This window comes from Choristoneura fumiferana, chromosome 4 (genome assembly GCF_025370935.1).
Source record: "Choristoneura fumiferana chromosome 4, NRCan_CFum_1, whole genome shotgun sequence".
NCBI lineage: Eukaryota > Metazoa > Arthropoda > Insecta > Lepidoptera > Tortricidae > Choristoneura > Choristoneura fumiferana.
Genome location: NC_133475.1, coordinates 10531503 through 10548307, shown reverse-complemented (window position 1 = coordinate 10548307; position 16805 = coordinate 10531503). Strand labels below are relative to the sequence as shown.

The 16805-nt window shown below is 38.3% G+C and overlaps 1 protein-coding gene across 1 annotated transcript in view; it reads right to left on the bottom strand.

Moving 5' to 3' along the window:
• LOC141427179 (glutamate-gated chloride channel subunit beta-like) overlaps window positions 1-16805 on the bottom strand; it is a 143174-nt gene that overhangs the window by 39463 nt on the left and 86906 nt on the right. The gene's annotated exons all lie outside the window — the stretch shown is intronic.

Here is a 16805-nt window from a genome sequence, read left to right as displayed (position 1 = left end):
AATACTTCTGACGTAAGTTGTTAAATAACATTGTGATCTGTTTTTAAAAAAAATCCTCGTTGCTTTTCTTGGCGTGTTCTTCTCAACAGAGTTTTTCCGAGTCGGTGGTAGATTTTTTGACATAAGACATAAATGCTTGGTATAGCCTAAATTGAATAGAGATATTTTGACTTTGACTTTACCAGTAGGTACTTTCGAGACATTATCTATTTAAAATAAAACTAACTTTAGTTACATAATGGAACCGATTTTGAAATCGCCTCTAGCTCAGTTTTTTTGTGAGTAACATTGATATAAATACATCTAAACATCAGTAATTGATTGCTCTCTGATATCTTAAATATCTATTTTGATTGATAATTACTCCTTACAGTCGCAAATCGTCCGTCAACTTTCTCGAGATCACAATAGATAGCGTTGCGCAATCAAACCAATCTACTTGGCATAACAAAAGAGTATACAACATTTGCCACTGGATCATTAAATTTTTAAATTGTGTGGCATTATTGTGGCAATAAGAAATAACAATAACAGTCGATAACGACAGCACAATAACAGAAGGAACGATCGCGAGAATTGGTCAATTTGAGAAATGCACGCACGAGCGCACGACTCTGACACAAATCAGTGCACTCGGACACAAAAGTCTTACATTACGTTCACAATTTTCTCTTTACAGTAAAAAAATGTCGATGACATTTCGCGAAAAAAGTTCGTATATTTTGGAACATCTTAATACCGCCGTCACCAGAGGAGCTTCGCTGACGTTTTTATTCAAATTTTCTTTTTTAATATAAGCTTTTTTGTTGATTACAATAGCCTTGTTTCCTGTATCCTATCCGTACCAACTTTCGATGAAACTTGCAAGATTTGAATCGATTTGAAAGCGGTACGCTGCGCACAATGCAAGAATTTAATAAACGCTGTTAAAAATTGGAGCCGCTCTTTGTTGCATTGGTCTGGACAGCTTCATGACAACGGGGAAAGACCGAGCGCAGTTAAACATGATGAAATAAGACTAGGTGACCCTCTGACACTCTGAAAAGAATAGCTGGCTCAGATGCAGAAAACTTACTACTATGGCTCAACGGTTGGACCTTGGTCTTCGACTCTAAAGAACGCCACTCTGCACTGGGCCACGTCTCGCCACTTCCAATAACTTCTCTCTAATATCTTTCTCGACCTTGGTATCTAGGCCATCCTACTGGGCGTCTTCCAACTGGGGCAGGTGACCTGGCCGTCCATTATACGCCTCCCTCACAGCTCGATCCTCATTAGGGGGTGCTCCCGGCTAATCCTCATCCATCCTCTCATCGTTGAGTTGCAAAACAGAAGGTACGGTACAAATGTGAGATAGGGTTTCCTAAACTCCTCTTGGACATGAGTAAGGCAGGCCAGCAGCAGTGGGGCTCATAAGGTCAGCTCAGCAATCAGGCCAGCAGAAAACAAGAATCAAAACCATTATGTTTTAGTAATATGTTAAACCTAACTCATATCAGAACCCATGGTCATTAAGAATTTAATGTAAAATAACTTTTAATTTAGTTACAATTCACGCGATAAAAACTGTTTTAATAGTTTTTAACTAATTAACATTATTACTGTACCATGACTTTCTGGGAATTTGCTACAGCCTACAGGGAATCCCCAGGCAACAAAACACGCAAACATTAAAGGTACCTACTAAAAAAATATTAGTTACATATTATCACTGTGTATAATTATTCCAACGATAAGTACATTACTATACGCATTTTATACAAAAGGATGGTACATTTGCATCCGTCCTCCGTTAATCTTTAAAATAATATCACCATTTGACGCCGTGCTTACTTTGGCCGTATACATTCTACTATAAATTGTTTCCGTATAGGTACAGAACAGAGCAAACGTACCGTAATATTGCATCCGCTTGATAATCGATAGGTAATTGAGACAATACGCAGTAACTTTATGCATTTTACGCTGCCATTTTGTATTTATCGGACACTGGAAGCGAGAGAAGTGCGGTAAATGCCTTTGGCCGTGGCAAAGGTTTTGTATGATTTGTATCCGGTTGGCGGTCAAATAAAGTAGGTACCTATTCCAGTTCTTAAATATTTAGATAATGAGGTCCGAACAAGCTAAAACATGGGTGCCTTAGATAAATGTTTGACTTTAGTGATTTGTGATTTTTGCTTGCAGCTAAATATTTTATAATGGATTTCTGCGATAAAAATTGCACAGATTCAAGCTCAGTGTCTAATAAAATCCAGTTATGGCTACTTGGGTAGACAATTTACGAGGAGATGCCTATCTAATCTTAATTATTACTTATTACTTTCTAAATCGTGGGAGGACGTAAGCTTATCCGACGATTCATGGCCGTTAGCCAAAAATTGTTCCCAATCATGCGAAATGCTCATTTATAATGCAACAATCCAACTGAAATAATAAAGCAAATTAATGCATTAAGTAGGTGTGGACATTTATAGTTCACTATTTACCTTCTAAAAACTCGACTAGCAGGCGCCGCAGTTGATTTACGGTCGCCAAATAGATAGTCGGAACCATAAATAACCTTTTTTTACATATTTTATTTATGGTGATTAATGAACGGATTAAGATGAATCTTTAAAAAGAAAGTTGTAAATCTTCGATACTATTAATAAACATAATATGATTTGCCTTAAAAGGTGCATTGAGACATCTTCGCCAGCGTAGCTTATTTCAACAGTTAAGGTTGAAACCGCGGAAATGAATTAAAGTGGATGTGGATAACGAGTTTTGGGCACCTTTTTCGCAAGTTTACTAACACTAGGATATATTTACTTACCTACTTGCTTTACAAACCACGGTAAATCTAGGTGTTTTTCGTTTTATCGAGACGTAGGTCACTGACCAGGCAGGAACTGCAACGGGCAGTTTAATTTCACATACAGCTCGAATTGCTCTCATTTCGCATATCAACTGCAGTTTGCCTAGTTAATTGACGCACAGCGCTACTTGGTAGGTACTTTCCACAAACTAGGTGTAATGCAATAGTCGAATGATATGAGTTTTAGTTGCAGGATTAAAAGTAGAATTGTGTGTTGCTTGAGATTTTTCATAGGCACGGCATCTGCAACGCTCTTAAAAGTATAAGTAGATACTTATTGTATTTAATAAGAGAATCTTGCTTGTTGGCACGTTTGGCGTCTTCATTGAGATTTTTCATAAGCCTCGCCGAGCGACGTGCTCAAAAATATACCTAGATTGTTTTTAACAACTGAGTCTTGTTTTGTTTATACACTAAGGCACCTCGCCCGCTACTATAATAATCAATGACTAGACAACTAGACATATTTTTTGCAATTACTTCTCTAACATAGAACAAATTATCAACATGTTTCATTTTCATATTAAAGCTTCTTTTTCGAATTCTTTGAACTGACTCGAGCAGAATAAATCATTATTTCTAGTTCAGTCCAATCACGCTGGCGTCAGGACGCATAAAAAGCGGAATCCTAGGCGATCCATCAGTATACGTTTTACCAAGTTGCGCCCGCGCCTGCGGCGTCTCGTATAAGGACAAGAAGCTCATTTCGCCGCTTCTGGGTAGTTCTACAGATTTCAGATAGATCATTTGAGAAGGATGGAGATTTGAGACCTGTAAAGGACATATAGGATAGTTTTTCTCCCACTGCAGGTACGCGATAAGCTAGTTCTTCGAATTAAAAGTGACTTTGATACAAAAACATGTTATTTCAGAAAACCAGATAAATTTCCAATTTTATGAATTAAATTCGGGTTTTGTTCTGCGTACCTTGATTTTAGAGCAGCTCGATATTTCGGCACAGTAGCATGCGCCATGATCACGAGACGACATCCAATTAACTGCAAAATGAAATTATTACTAATATAAAGTTACTTAGTCGATTGATATTACAAAAAAATATCTATGTATTGACAAAATTCGTACACAGTTCATACACAGCTCATAAAATTACGTCAGTTGATGGATGGTCTACAGTCGAACAAACTGAATGATGGGTGGAATCTTTTTGCTAACTACTAATATCATATTGACATCCCATACTTTTGTCAAGGAAATCATAGTGAAAGGCTCCCTGGTACACTCACCTGCATTAATCTGCCGCAGTGGAGCGTGCGAAAATATCTGACACGTTCTACCGGCCCTAGTAATAAGATCATATCAGATATTATGCACGCTTAGTTGTGTCAGATATTGGTGCTGGTGACTGTACAGTCAAGTGCATATTTATACCTACACTTTGTGCACTTAACATTAGGTCGTGTATTCATATTTTTGTAACTTTGGCCGTGTCGATATCTTTGCACTTGACTGTACATGAATTAGTTAGTTCGTACCTACCCTATTAGTAGAACCACCCCGCACCGCCCTAATGGTCTGCGTCCGGCGACAGGCCGCGCACGCGCACCCATCGCTCATACGTGACGACGCGCGCGGCGTCACATCGTTAAACGACCAATGGGCACCACAGAAATTCACAGGGTGTTTATCCTGTAGTCTGCCAGCATTATAAATAATACTAGTAAGAGCAGACTTTACCTGTGGTTTCGCAATCCAGCACTTGAATTGAAATTGCGGGATTCCACAAAATTTCCATGGAAATTTGCGAAAATTACAACGTAGTAGTCGAGGTAACAGATTACCGTTGGGGGAAAAAATATCGCGACTAGCGACCGCGAACTGGAAGACGAAGCGTTGGCAGGCCTCCACTAGGGCTGAGGAGACGACATCGTGAGAATTACGGGTGACCGGTGGATATAACTGGCGAGTTGTCGTTCATTGTAGCGTTCTAAGGGGGAGTCCTTAGTTCATCAGTGGACGTCTTCTGGCTGATGAGGATGATGAGTCGTGCTATTCATTGGCGTTTAAAATTAAACTGTTCCAAATTTCCAAAGTCTGAACCCAGAGCGGTTGAAATTTCGAGATATCATCCTGCCTGATCCCGTGGGAATATCTGTTGAGAGATACAAAGTAGGCGACCACGAACCCGAAGACGACGCGTTGACGTGAACTACCTAGTCCACCAATTTAGTTACCCGGACTGACCACATCGTCAGAGTTGCAGGCAACCGGTGAATGCAAGTAGCGAGTTGTCGTTCATTGTAGCGTTCTAAAGAGGAGCCTTTTGTTGAACAGTGGACGTCTTTCGATTCGAATCGATTTCCATTCCGTGAGACCCACTAAAAAAAACATTTAAAAAAAGATGATGATGTTATGATTGCCTAGTACCGAAGTCAAAGGCAGAAAAATATTCGAGTCTTAGAGTATGACGAGAAAAAGTACGATTGTGTTTGGGCGATGACTATGAGCTGAATATGATCTACTTCACGATACAAATCAAATCAGTGCACGCAAACTGTTCTTTAAGCGCCTTTCCTTACGCGAACCATTTGAATCATGAACCATTAGAACGTTCACACCAAGTTTCATAGCGAATTTCCTAATCAAACAATGCAAAATCACCATGACTTTTTCTGTGTAAAGGTCCCAACAACGGATCACGATTTAGTTGGTATGTATGTATGTATGTAAACTCTTTATTGTACAAAAGAAAATTAACAAAATACATCTGACAAACTTTAAGATACTTGTACAAAGGCGGACTTATCCCTTAGTTATCCTTTAGTTGGTTCTAGTTTCTAGTACATAATAATTTATTAGCTTATTGATAACCTCAACTGGATCATTTAACGGTACTCTTCACATGCTCACAACAGCTAAAATCTTTTAGGCGCGGCTCCTACACTTAAGTGCTTGTTAACAAGGCGTGTCAGTTGGCCAAATAAACTAAATCGTCAACATAACATAATCTTAGTACATGTTTGTCAAAGGCGGATGCCGTTTAAAAGAGCGGTGATTACAAAGCAAACTGGCTTTGAATTAAATATAGAATTTGCCTAATAAAACAAGTCGGAACATCAATGGACTAACTAGAACTAGAAAGTAGCCGCTAGGTTGACCGAGCATCATGCGGAACGCGGCACAATATTGACGCATTCTTGTAGACCGGGACGAGTCTCCTTGTAAGGCAAGCGCCCTGGACGCACTAACAGTAAACCTGCTCGGCAAAAAGCCCACTAATTGCTGCCTAGCGACGGATTGTTCGGCGACTCATGCGGCCGCGGAAGTGCGCAGGAAGCGATACGTTATAGAGAAAGAAAACGCCAAGTGTGTGTCGGATGTGCGGAATAGGATAACGCACTTATATGCGGCAAATATTCCATCTTCTTCTTGATAATATTCAATTTTCTTCATTATAAAACTTCTGTTGCACTTTTTATAGACCTGTCAAAAGCCTTTGACTGTGTTTCGCATAAAATTTTGTTAAAACAACTTGAGCACGTCGGTATTCGCGGAACGGCTTCAGAACTAGTGAAAAGCTATCTTTCAAATAGATCACAAGCTACGATATTAGATTCTTATGATAAAACAACAAAAACAATCACAAAGGTACAGTCAAGCTATGGAAAAATTGTGCAGGGAGTACCCCAAGGCAGCGTCCTAGGGCCGCTGTTGTTCTTAGTTTATGTCAACGAGTTCCCTCTGGTACTTGATCACATGTGTGTTATGTTCGCCGATGATGCTACAATATTTATATCTAATGACAAACAAAATGGTTCTATTGTTGATGAAGTACATAAAACGTTAAAAATCATAATTAATTGGTTATCATCTGTAAACTTGAAGGTAAACTTGGATAAAACAAAAATATTAGAGTTTGTGAACTATAGACAGGTACCACAAAATATTAATTTGGTAATTGACAGTGAAAAAATTGAACAAATAAGTAGCACAAATTTTTTAGGAGTCACAATAGACAGCAACCTTAACTGGAAGTCGCACATTCAGAAAATTAATAAAAAACTGTCAAAAACTTGTTATGCGATTTCAATATTGTCCAATATAACTTCAATAGAGATTGCAAAAAGGGCATACTATGGTAATGTTTATCCTCTCCTAACATATGGCATAATATTTTGGGTAACTCAGTAAATGTTCAATCTACTTTTATTCTGCAAAAGAAATGTTTACGTATAATATATAATCTTCAAAATATGGACTCTCTAAGAAACATTTTTATCAATAATAGAATATTAACTCTGACATGCATATATATTTTGGAAATTTGCATATTTGTTAAAGAAAATGATCATTTTCCCAAAAAAGTGATTCAAAGACAAATATACGATCTCAATATAAGTATGACATATGCACTGTCCGACCCTCTAGCTATATACTCAAAAAGAGCACTTATGTAAATGGAATAAAAGTTTATAATCACTTACCTGAATATTTAAAATCATTAGATGGTGCACAATTCAAAAATAAACTTAAACAATTTTTAGTGTGCGAGAGCTTTTATGATCTAAATGAATACTTTTTGAAAAAATATTAGAATTCATGTAAAAATAATAAATAATAAATTATAATTATATTTAAGTAATAAATTGTACGTCCGAAATGGGCAAACTGTTGAAACTTCTCATGCATAAATGTTAACATAATTTGTACACGGTTTTGAACAATAAACGTTTCTTATTCTTATTCTTATTCTTAATTTTAGCTTTACGGGGCTGTGATACTCTTCTTTTTAAATTACTTATATACGACTGGGGTGAAATTTAGCAAATATCCAAAGAAGGAGAGGGAGGGGCAGTTTGACTCTATCTCTACTCTACACATTAATTAAAATACACACTTATTATTTCGCCGACGAATCTGTCTAGACTAGTTACGCTCGCGCCCATGCAAGGCTCCAGCGGGGCTACTACGAAATTCGAAAATCGAAGTTCGTGTCGTTCCGTCTCTCAGTGTATAAAATAATAGCAATAGCAAAACTATGAGGGTGCCTTTATAGTAGTAGGGGAGGCTTGTATGCTAAATCGTTACTAAACCGTCATAAGGACCTACTTATTAGATTGTGGAGATTAGGTACAACAACGAAAAAAAGTTTATGTAACGTATGCCCTTTTAGTTGGGGGAGAGCATGTTTTACAAATTTAAAAAGAAACAGTCACATGGAAATACTCGAGCGCATCAGACGTTCATAGAGTCCATACCCTACGTAGGGCCCTACGTCCATCTGATAACCGAGAGGTACCTATTATATGACGGGTTGGTTGGTGGGGATTGCCGAAAAGAGGGGTAGAAAAAAAAGTTATACGAGCATGTCAGATATTCAGAGGAATGTTAAGTGAACCCAAAAAAAATCCTATTCAAATGACTGACGATTTGGACGTAACCGATTTACCGACAAATTTACAAATAAATGTCGACAAGGAAAAATAATTTATGTTTCACAACATAATTGACATTAAATTTAGATACAAATCACTGACATAAGTATATTATGTCACTGACAATTAACACGTTGGTGAAATAGGGCCTTGTACGCTCCAGTCTTTATTGATGGATTTAGCTACTTTGCCTTGATAAAATCTTCAGTTTTTTTTTTTTAAGGATTTTCTTAAAAACGAATAATGAATCTTGAATATTTCGAGGAGACTTTTTCTACAACTTTGTGACTTCCATTTTTTATGTCACACTCAAATCGTCAGATTATTGAAATGTACACTTTTCTCTATATAATTAACGTACCTTGCCTTAATCTGAGGCGCTCGAGTTGTTGTAAGGGTTGTTTTTTTTTTTACTAATCTGATTACTACGGGGCTACATTCAGAGTGCAAGGATTCTCCCTATAATAGTTTTCTGACGCGCTTGAGTAAAACGCAAAATTTGATTTCACTTTGATTTGTTTTGTGTGACTTTCCGTAATTGCACTCTTGTGGCCCGGCGGAAGACCAGTGCTGGTTTTCAACCAGCGATATGCTGAGCCGGGACCTTTTTATAGCGGCAACATTCCTATCGTTACTTATTATGTGTCATTGCTGTTATAAATAAATTATTTTCTTTCTTTATTTCTTTTTTCTTTCAAAATCCCCTCTTGGGCTCCCCTACTATAGCCATTTCTACTATGGAACCCTAAAACATATAGTTAGATATGCTGGTAAGTTCACTTGTCGATAGGTTGTCATTGTCGTCTGGTTTGCCCGAAATGACGTGCTTAACAAACCGTAATGACTTGATAGTGATAGCTTTCACGATAGTGACATGTTGCTAATCGATTTCCTATCAAGTTATAAAAAATTAAGAGGAAGCAATTTGCTATGGAAAAATCTACGTCTCTAAACTAGTAGTTTATACAGCGTGTAAATAATTTTGGACTCAAGATAATTCGCATCGCAGAACTAAATTTATACATTGTCTGACTGCTGTGATTACGAAACACGGGGGCTACTACGAAATTCGAAAATCGAAGTTCGTATCGTACCGTCCCTCTCACTCTCGTATTAAATAATATAAGCGTCAGCGGGACGGCGAGATACGAAGTTCGAATTTTGCACTTCGTAGTACAGGCCCGAAGCACTATTCGACAACGCACAAGCGAGAACTTTTACACTCTACTCACGATAGCTATTTATTTGTATGTATATATCAAGGTTCGTCTTTTCAACCACTCCCGGTAGCCCAATAAGGATTTCTTGACAGACGAAATATTGCCAGAGCCGGATTATGTCAGCGCGGGGCCTGTAGCAAATTTCATCATGGGGCCCTTGATTTGCTTCAAGTTATAAGTTAGAAAAAAATATAAATTTATGTTATATATTATGTAATATGTTAATAGCTTTTGCCCGCGGCTACGCCCGCATGGTATTCGGTTATCGCGCGCTGTTCCCTCGGGAACTGTGCATTTTTCCGGGATAAAAAGTAGCCTATGTCATTCTCGGGCCCATAAACTATCTCTATGCCAAAATCACGTCGATCTGTCGCTCCGTTACGGCGTGAAAGACGGACAAACACACAAACACACTTTCGCATTTATAATATTAGTATGGATGGATTAGGAACTAGGTATGCACAATCAGTGCAGTATGAAATTCTCAAGTACATAAAATTACTAGTACCCTGCAGTTAAAAGTTGCCCGCCCGAGAATTATCGAATCGAAATCAGCAGACATTGGATCGTCCAAAAATACGACAGGTACAAGAGTAGTTTTCTTTTTCATTCAACTTTTACAAATCGTAATCCTGGCAACCAGTAAACGACTATTAATTACACGAACACCGAAATAAAATGAGTAAAGTACAAAACTAGACTTAAGCGCGGCTGTTATATCACTTACCTAGGCATGTCGAATAAGACTGTTTTACGATTGGAGAGGACGTGACACGCACGGTAATGTGTTAGAACACACACCAATCGCCATATACAAAACAACGAGTTATTACTTATAGCACTAATGCGTTACCGAGTGATGGTCGAGTTACACGCGATGAAAGTTGAACAAAAATTAAACACGTTACATAAGTTTGATACGCTTTATCTTTTTTCAATCTGTCTGTCAAAACTAAAGACTTTCGAAGTGTCGACTTAATTGTCATGGATGTGGAGAATGTATGCGTGCGAAAAACCTGTTAAAAATAATAACTGTGTATTTTCCCTCTTTGAGGAGAAAGCAGTAGGTATGATGACTAATGTCGAAAATTCGTCTGATATTTGTTTTTGTTTGTTCCCTTTGTTTTAGATAGGCTTTGAAGAAAGACGCGTAAGTACTTAATGCTTAAGGTTTTTAATTAGAAATACGTGGAAATTGATAAGTGGATACCTAATTACAGAGGGGCTACGGGGGCTAACGAGCTATTGATAACTTTGATAAGGGACATAACAAGTTGCGGGTAAAGTACTCAAGTCTTGACTCTGGTGAAGTGAATAGATTTCGGTAATGTAATTGGTTACTTTTACTGTCAATTTAGGTTACGGGAAATAAGGTCTGACGACGAACGAAGCAGCAGTGGCCGCCGAAACGACAAGACATTAATTTAGGATAAGTATTATAATTTAGACCCTGCCAGTGCTGATTATGTAAGTTGGTACGGGAAATAAAGGGATACGGCTGGTGAGTGAATATAGCGGCTATCAAATCCAAGTGCTGAATCTGTTTTGTAAGATGTGTCTTCTGCGTCTATTCCTGCAGGCAGAAAGGTTAAGAACAGTTTGAATTGATATGCATGTGTATCGTTTGAAAGTAGATATGTAAAAACCCCTAGATAGCTCTAGAGCGGTACTAGGTAATAGACAATCATTAATCGGATTGCTTAGTCATTCGTTACGGGATTTATACCACGGATTTACAAGTTAGTCCACCTTTTTACTAATAGGATATCGACCATGTCGTAAACATTTAGTCTAGTAATTAGAAATGTCTCCACGAGGACAGGCAGAATATAGTTGGATTAATTGATCGGAAAGCGTTCTAATAAATATCACACTGACATTAAAAAGTCACCTACGGGCATTTTTATGTTAATTTCCACCTAAATTTCTTAATTTTTGACAGTCTTTTTAGAGTTCCGTTGTCCTACAGAACCCTTATAGTTTCACCATGTCCGTCCGCAGCTGAGCTTAGAGCAAGTGCTAGAAAGCAGTAATTTTTAGTTAAAGATTTAAAATCGACAGAGGGTATAATTTTTTTATTAATTCTGTGAGTTTAAATAGCCCGATGATTTGACACCGCTTATACAAAATTTTAGATTTTGATTATATATAATGCTTTTCTAGTGTATGTATTTCTGTCTTATTTATGATGGACGCATTGGATTTAACACGCTGCTCCCGTAGAATATAATAGCACTGATTAACGACCTTTAGGTACATTTTAAACAAACAGAGGTGATTGTAAAGCTCTCAGTTTTTAGTAGTCATGTCTTTAAAGCTATCTCTGAATTATGCATGATTTTTTATAGTTATTAATTTAGACACGATAGTTTCGTCATTCGAATAATTCGTTTGACCCAAGGTATTGTCTATTTGAACTATCAAAACAAGTAAAAATATGTTAAAAAGTTAACATTAACTTTATGAACTGAATGTTGCTTGCTAGATGTTGCTCGCCTCGTGATTTCAACAACGAACATTTCCCCCCATACAGCCCACACAGCCCCCGCGGGAAGTATACAATTTTCCGGGATAACAATTATCCTATGCCCTTCTCAAGGTCTCAAGCTACCTCTGTACTAAATTTCACAACGATCGACTGAGTAACTACTTTAAGCGTGCAAGCGTAACAAACAAACAAATATACTCACTTTCACATTTCCCTTTTAGTTAGTTAGGACAAAGGATAACTAAAAAAAAGGATAACACACTACATTTATGAAATTTATATTAAATAATAATGAATTATATATTGTCACTATATTATTACGAAATCTGCGAAGGTAAATGTGACAAGAAGACACAAATCACGAAGTGCAGGGCGTACCCCCCGACGTGATCCGTCGGGCTCTAACCAGTGCAGGGCGCCGGCCTAGAACCGACCGGCCTTGATGATGGCAAGAGACCTGACGGCATGACGCTGGGTGCCATGGAAGATGGGACGGCCGTTGGTTTAGGACGCGACGTGCTCAGATACTCTGGCGCCGTCCAGCCTTCGTGGCACTGCAGCAAAGGCTGGCTCTGCTGCCAGTTCGGCCGAACTCCTCAAGCGGCGTAAATACGCACAAATAAGTAGTGGGTACGTGTTTGCACCGTTTGAGGTAGAGACTCTTGGACCCTGGGGGAGAGCACTCACAGAGTTTATAAAGAGTGCTGTAAAAGACTCGTGGAGCTCACGCGTGACCAGCAGGCTGGAACACATCTGGCACAGCGGATCAGCATTGCCATACACCGCGGCAATGCTGCCAGCCTTCTGGGTACGCAACCCACCGGCAGCGTGTTGGGTCAAATTTTTTACTTGTAATAAAGTTATATTTTTTTACTTGATAGTTTTTATTTCAATTAATAAATAAATAAATTGAATCAAGAATTGCTAAGCCAGTTACGTCACGAAGTGCTAATACTTACATGACGTGGGCAATAATTTTAAACTATCATGTATACCTTTAATTACCAGGAGATATCATCGGCTGTATGGCGCCAGTAATCTACTATTAATTCATGTCCCGGCGCCTTTAAACTACCTATTCCCCGTCTTTGCATTAGCGGTAAGTCTAAGAAAACAATGCATAAAGTATTAGGTACGTTTTGCATAATAAGGGAGAGCGCGTAAACGCGTGAATGCTGGGCGATTAATTTATAGGGTGCTATTAAACAAATTAACTAAGTATTGGGACTTATTTTATTTTAACTTGGAGGATGGTCTTCTTCTGTTCATATACCTATATACATACATACGTACGTATGCTCGAAAAACATAGCCCTTCTACGGACAGTCGGTCAAAAAGTAAAGGCAACCCGATTGGAATCGAGTTGTTATGAATTCACGCCACGTTAGCGAACCTACACCATAAATCAGCTATTATCGCACAGACAAAACTCGCAATTAAATCAAATCAGGTATCGCACTACCTGCATCGCTGTAATAAATCAAAGCTTTCAACTGGTGCCAAATATTGTCCAGCCGCTGAATGGTCCTCCTACTCCGATCTTCAGCCCATCAGTCACCCGGCCAGTACGTTATGGAAACCACTGCCTACGCTCCCTTCACTCGCCGTTTTATCGAATTACCTGCCGCTGAACTGAAGGACAAACAACTATTAATAAACAAGTAAATACTGATGCAACTTATGTTATGAATAGTTGCTATTTAACTACCGCTTTTTAATGTCGTTTATGTAAACTAATTGTTGTTCCGCAAAACACTGTCCAAAATTATCTATGGTTCAATTCAAGCACAATTTTAGGCAACCCTGATAGAGAAGCGCGGGCTAGATATCATGTCTTCAGATACAACACGTCGCTGGTGTGTAGGTACATACGTTTGCGTTACTTGATATCAGGTATAAAATTCAGGCAATTCGGTGGGAATCGATCTCTTGTCATTACAACACTCGCCACTGCACAGTAGTCACATATTTGAACTTAACTTTTTTAAATTTTTAGATCCGTTTTAGTGGACTGGACCATTTGGCGTTGTCTTGGATAAGTCTATCCAGTTGGTCCGAGACGAACATAATAGCATATACTCGTAAAATATCTATTCAACTACATCAAAGTTCTCGTTATTGGTAGTGCTTGGCCTGAATAAAACTCAACTAAATAGGCGAGTGCCGTCCCGCCTGCGCCGGCGCCGCGACTTGTCGACGTAATGTATTGAGTATTTTAATTGCGACCGACCCAATATCATGTCGTTTATAACCATTGAATTAATAGTTAAAATACGATCGTTGGCGATACGTCTGGCATTGGTAGCCAATCAATGAATGCATAATACTTTGTAAATCTCTAAGTACTTACCTACTGTTATTAGTAAATGCATAGGAGAAGATGACAGTTACGTGTACAATAGGAAAAGCCTTTTGAGAGCCAAATCCAATTTACTTAACTTAGGAAAAATTCAGTTCCATCAACTTAGGTACTAAATAATTTGGCTGACTCTTTATTTGAGATCTGTAAAATATGTTTCTCTGCGGTTTTAAAATAAGCAAATCGGCGGAAATTTGACATCCTTATTAAAATTATTAAAATAACCGACTTGCTTTAACATTGTATCTCATAACTTTTTTGCAGTAGGTACTCGTATAAGAACTGCGTTGCGAGGCGATAATGTTTTATCAAAATTTTTTTAGCTGTCCTTAGGTCATCGGTTCACAGATTTGTCAAACCAGCATTTTTTGGCTACGAATGAACTCATCTAACACAAGTACGCCCTCTTCCCTAATTATATATTTTTTTGCAATGCAGTATGCCTTCACATAGCTTTATATCAATGATACGAATTTGAATGATATCGGCTATAGGACAGTGGCGTGCCCGCCCCGCTATTTGCATACTGCAGGGCTACTACGAAATTCGAAAATCGAAGTTCGTTCGTCTCGTTCCGTCCTTCTGACGCATATACTATTTAATACGAGAGTGAGACGGAAAAGGCGTCTAGACTAGACACATATTTCTCCCATGCGCCACACATTTCAGTCTGCTTTTTCTTTTCTTAACCACTTAAGCAGTGACACTAGCGACATCTATTTTTTTTTAACTCTCATCGAGAAACATCAATTCTCCTTCGGGACTAACCGCTCACCCGGACAAGAGATGTCGCTATTAAGCAATAAAATTAAGATTGATTTTTGGCTACGAGCTTTTGGAGTCTTAAAGTAACAAATTTGAAGTTGAAATAAAAATACAAAAAGATCAAAATTCACACCAATTGACCTATCCAAAGTAACCTATGGGTACAATTAAAGTATAAACTATAATTATATAGCTAGATACATATTAAATAATAGTAATCGCGTATTTTTTATAAAACGAATTTAGCATCGGTAGTGATAGGTTATGGGCCTTAGTGAAGTGTTGCCAATTATATCTCCAACTATTTAGGTTACTTATAGCCAAATTTCTTGTAAATAAGCGAATTTCTTCTTCAATGTAATTAGTTAATCTTTTTATCAGTTTTGTTTTAACGGAACCCTATCGTTTCGACGTATGAAATCGCGTTAATTCAATTTGGGTGCTGGTAATATAATTATCATGAATTACCGGCGTCGAACGAATCATGAGCATTAGCATGCGGTAGCCTAAACAATCCTTGGTATGTAGGTATGAGTATGGGCCTTAGTGAAGTGTTGCCAAGTAAGCCATTGTTTGGCAAGATCTGGCCATTTTGTGGATTTATTTAGCGACTCGCAGGATCGTATTAGGGTATAGCCAAATTTCTTGTCAGTATTTTAGCGAATTTCTTCAATTCAATGTACCTCTTCTACGTCCACTTGCAGACTTTTTAATCTAAGGTTTAAGTGGTCTTAAGTCCTGTTAGATCCATACAAGAACTGTCAGTTTAAGCCTTAAATCGAGATTTAAAAAGCCTACAAGACGTCCCTAGTCTCGATCGACTATTTTAGAGTTTTGTCTCAGGTCATAGCTATTGTCCTTTGCACTTGTCTTGATGATTAAAAAGTAAAAATAACTTGCCTTTGTTGAGTCTGTGTGACAATGTATCGATTTATATAGAAGTGGAGAGGGTGGGTGTGCATGATCATAATCACATACATGAAGAATTTGAAAACAGAAACTTGAAACTGGAGTTGCAGATGTAAAAACGGAGTTTATTGTTCATTGGTAAGTAGTGCCCATGAATGAAGTGTGTACTTGTACTCCAGCATACAAAAAAGTATATAGAATACCTAGATACTTTTTGCAGGTGGTAGGACCTTGTGCAAGGTCCGCCCGGATTGCTACCACCATCTTGTTCGCTAATCCTGCCGTGAAGCAGCAGTGATTGCACTGTTGTGTTTTGGCGTGGAGAGTAAGACAGCCGGTGAAATTACTGGCACGTGAGGAATCCCATCTAATGCCTCTAGGTTGGCAACGTGTCTGCAATACCCCTGTTGTTGCAGATGTTTATGGGCGGTGGTGATCTCTTACCATCAGGAGACCCACTTGCTCGTTTGCCATCCAGTTGAATAAAAAAAATACACAGTATTAAAAATGAACAAATAGACTTTTAAAAAATAGACAATAAAAAAATCATAAAAGCTATATAAATAACCCTTCGCCGGGAAGGGGACTATAAAGGTGGTTTGTCGCCAACAGCCATTTTATTTTTACACTCGGCAATGGCAACACTGCCCCGCAGCTCATTTACAATTTACAACACAAGGCCGCTTCTAAACTTTTGCAACTGCCAGCGATCACAACGATCGCCTACGACAAGAAATCACCATAATTTTACACGTTTCTCCTGTGGGCTATGCCCGTATTTACCTCGAGCATAATCGCGAAATCTTTTCCGAT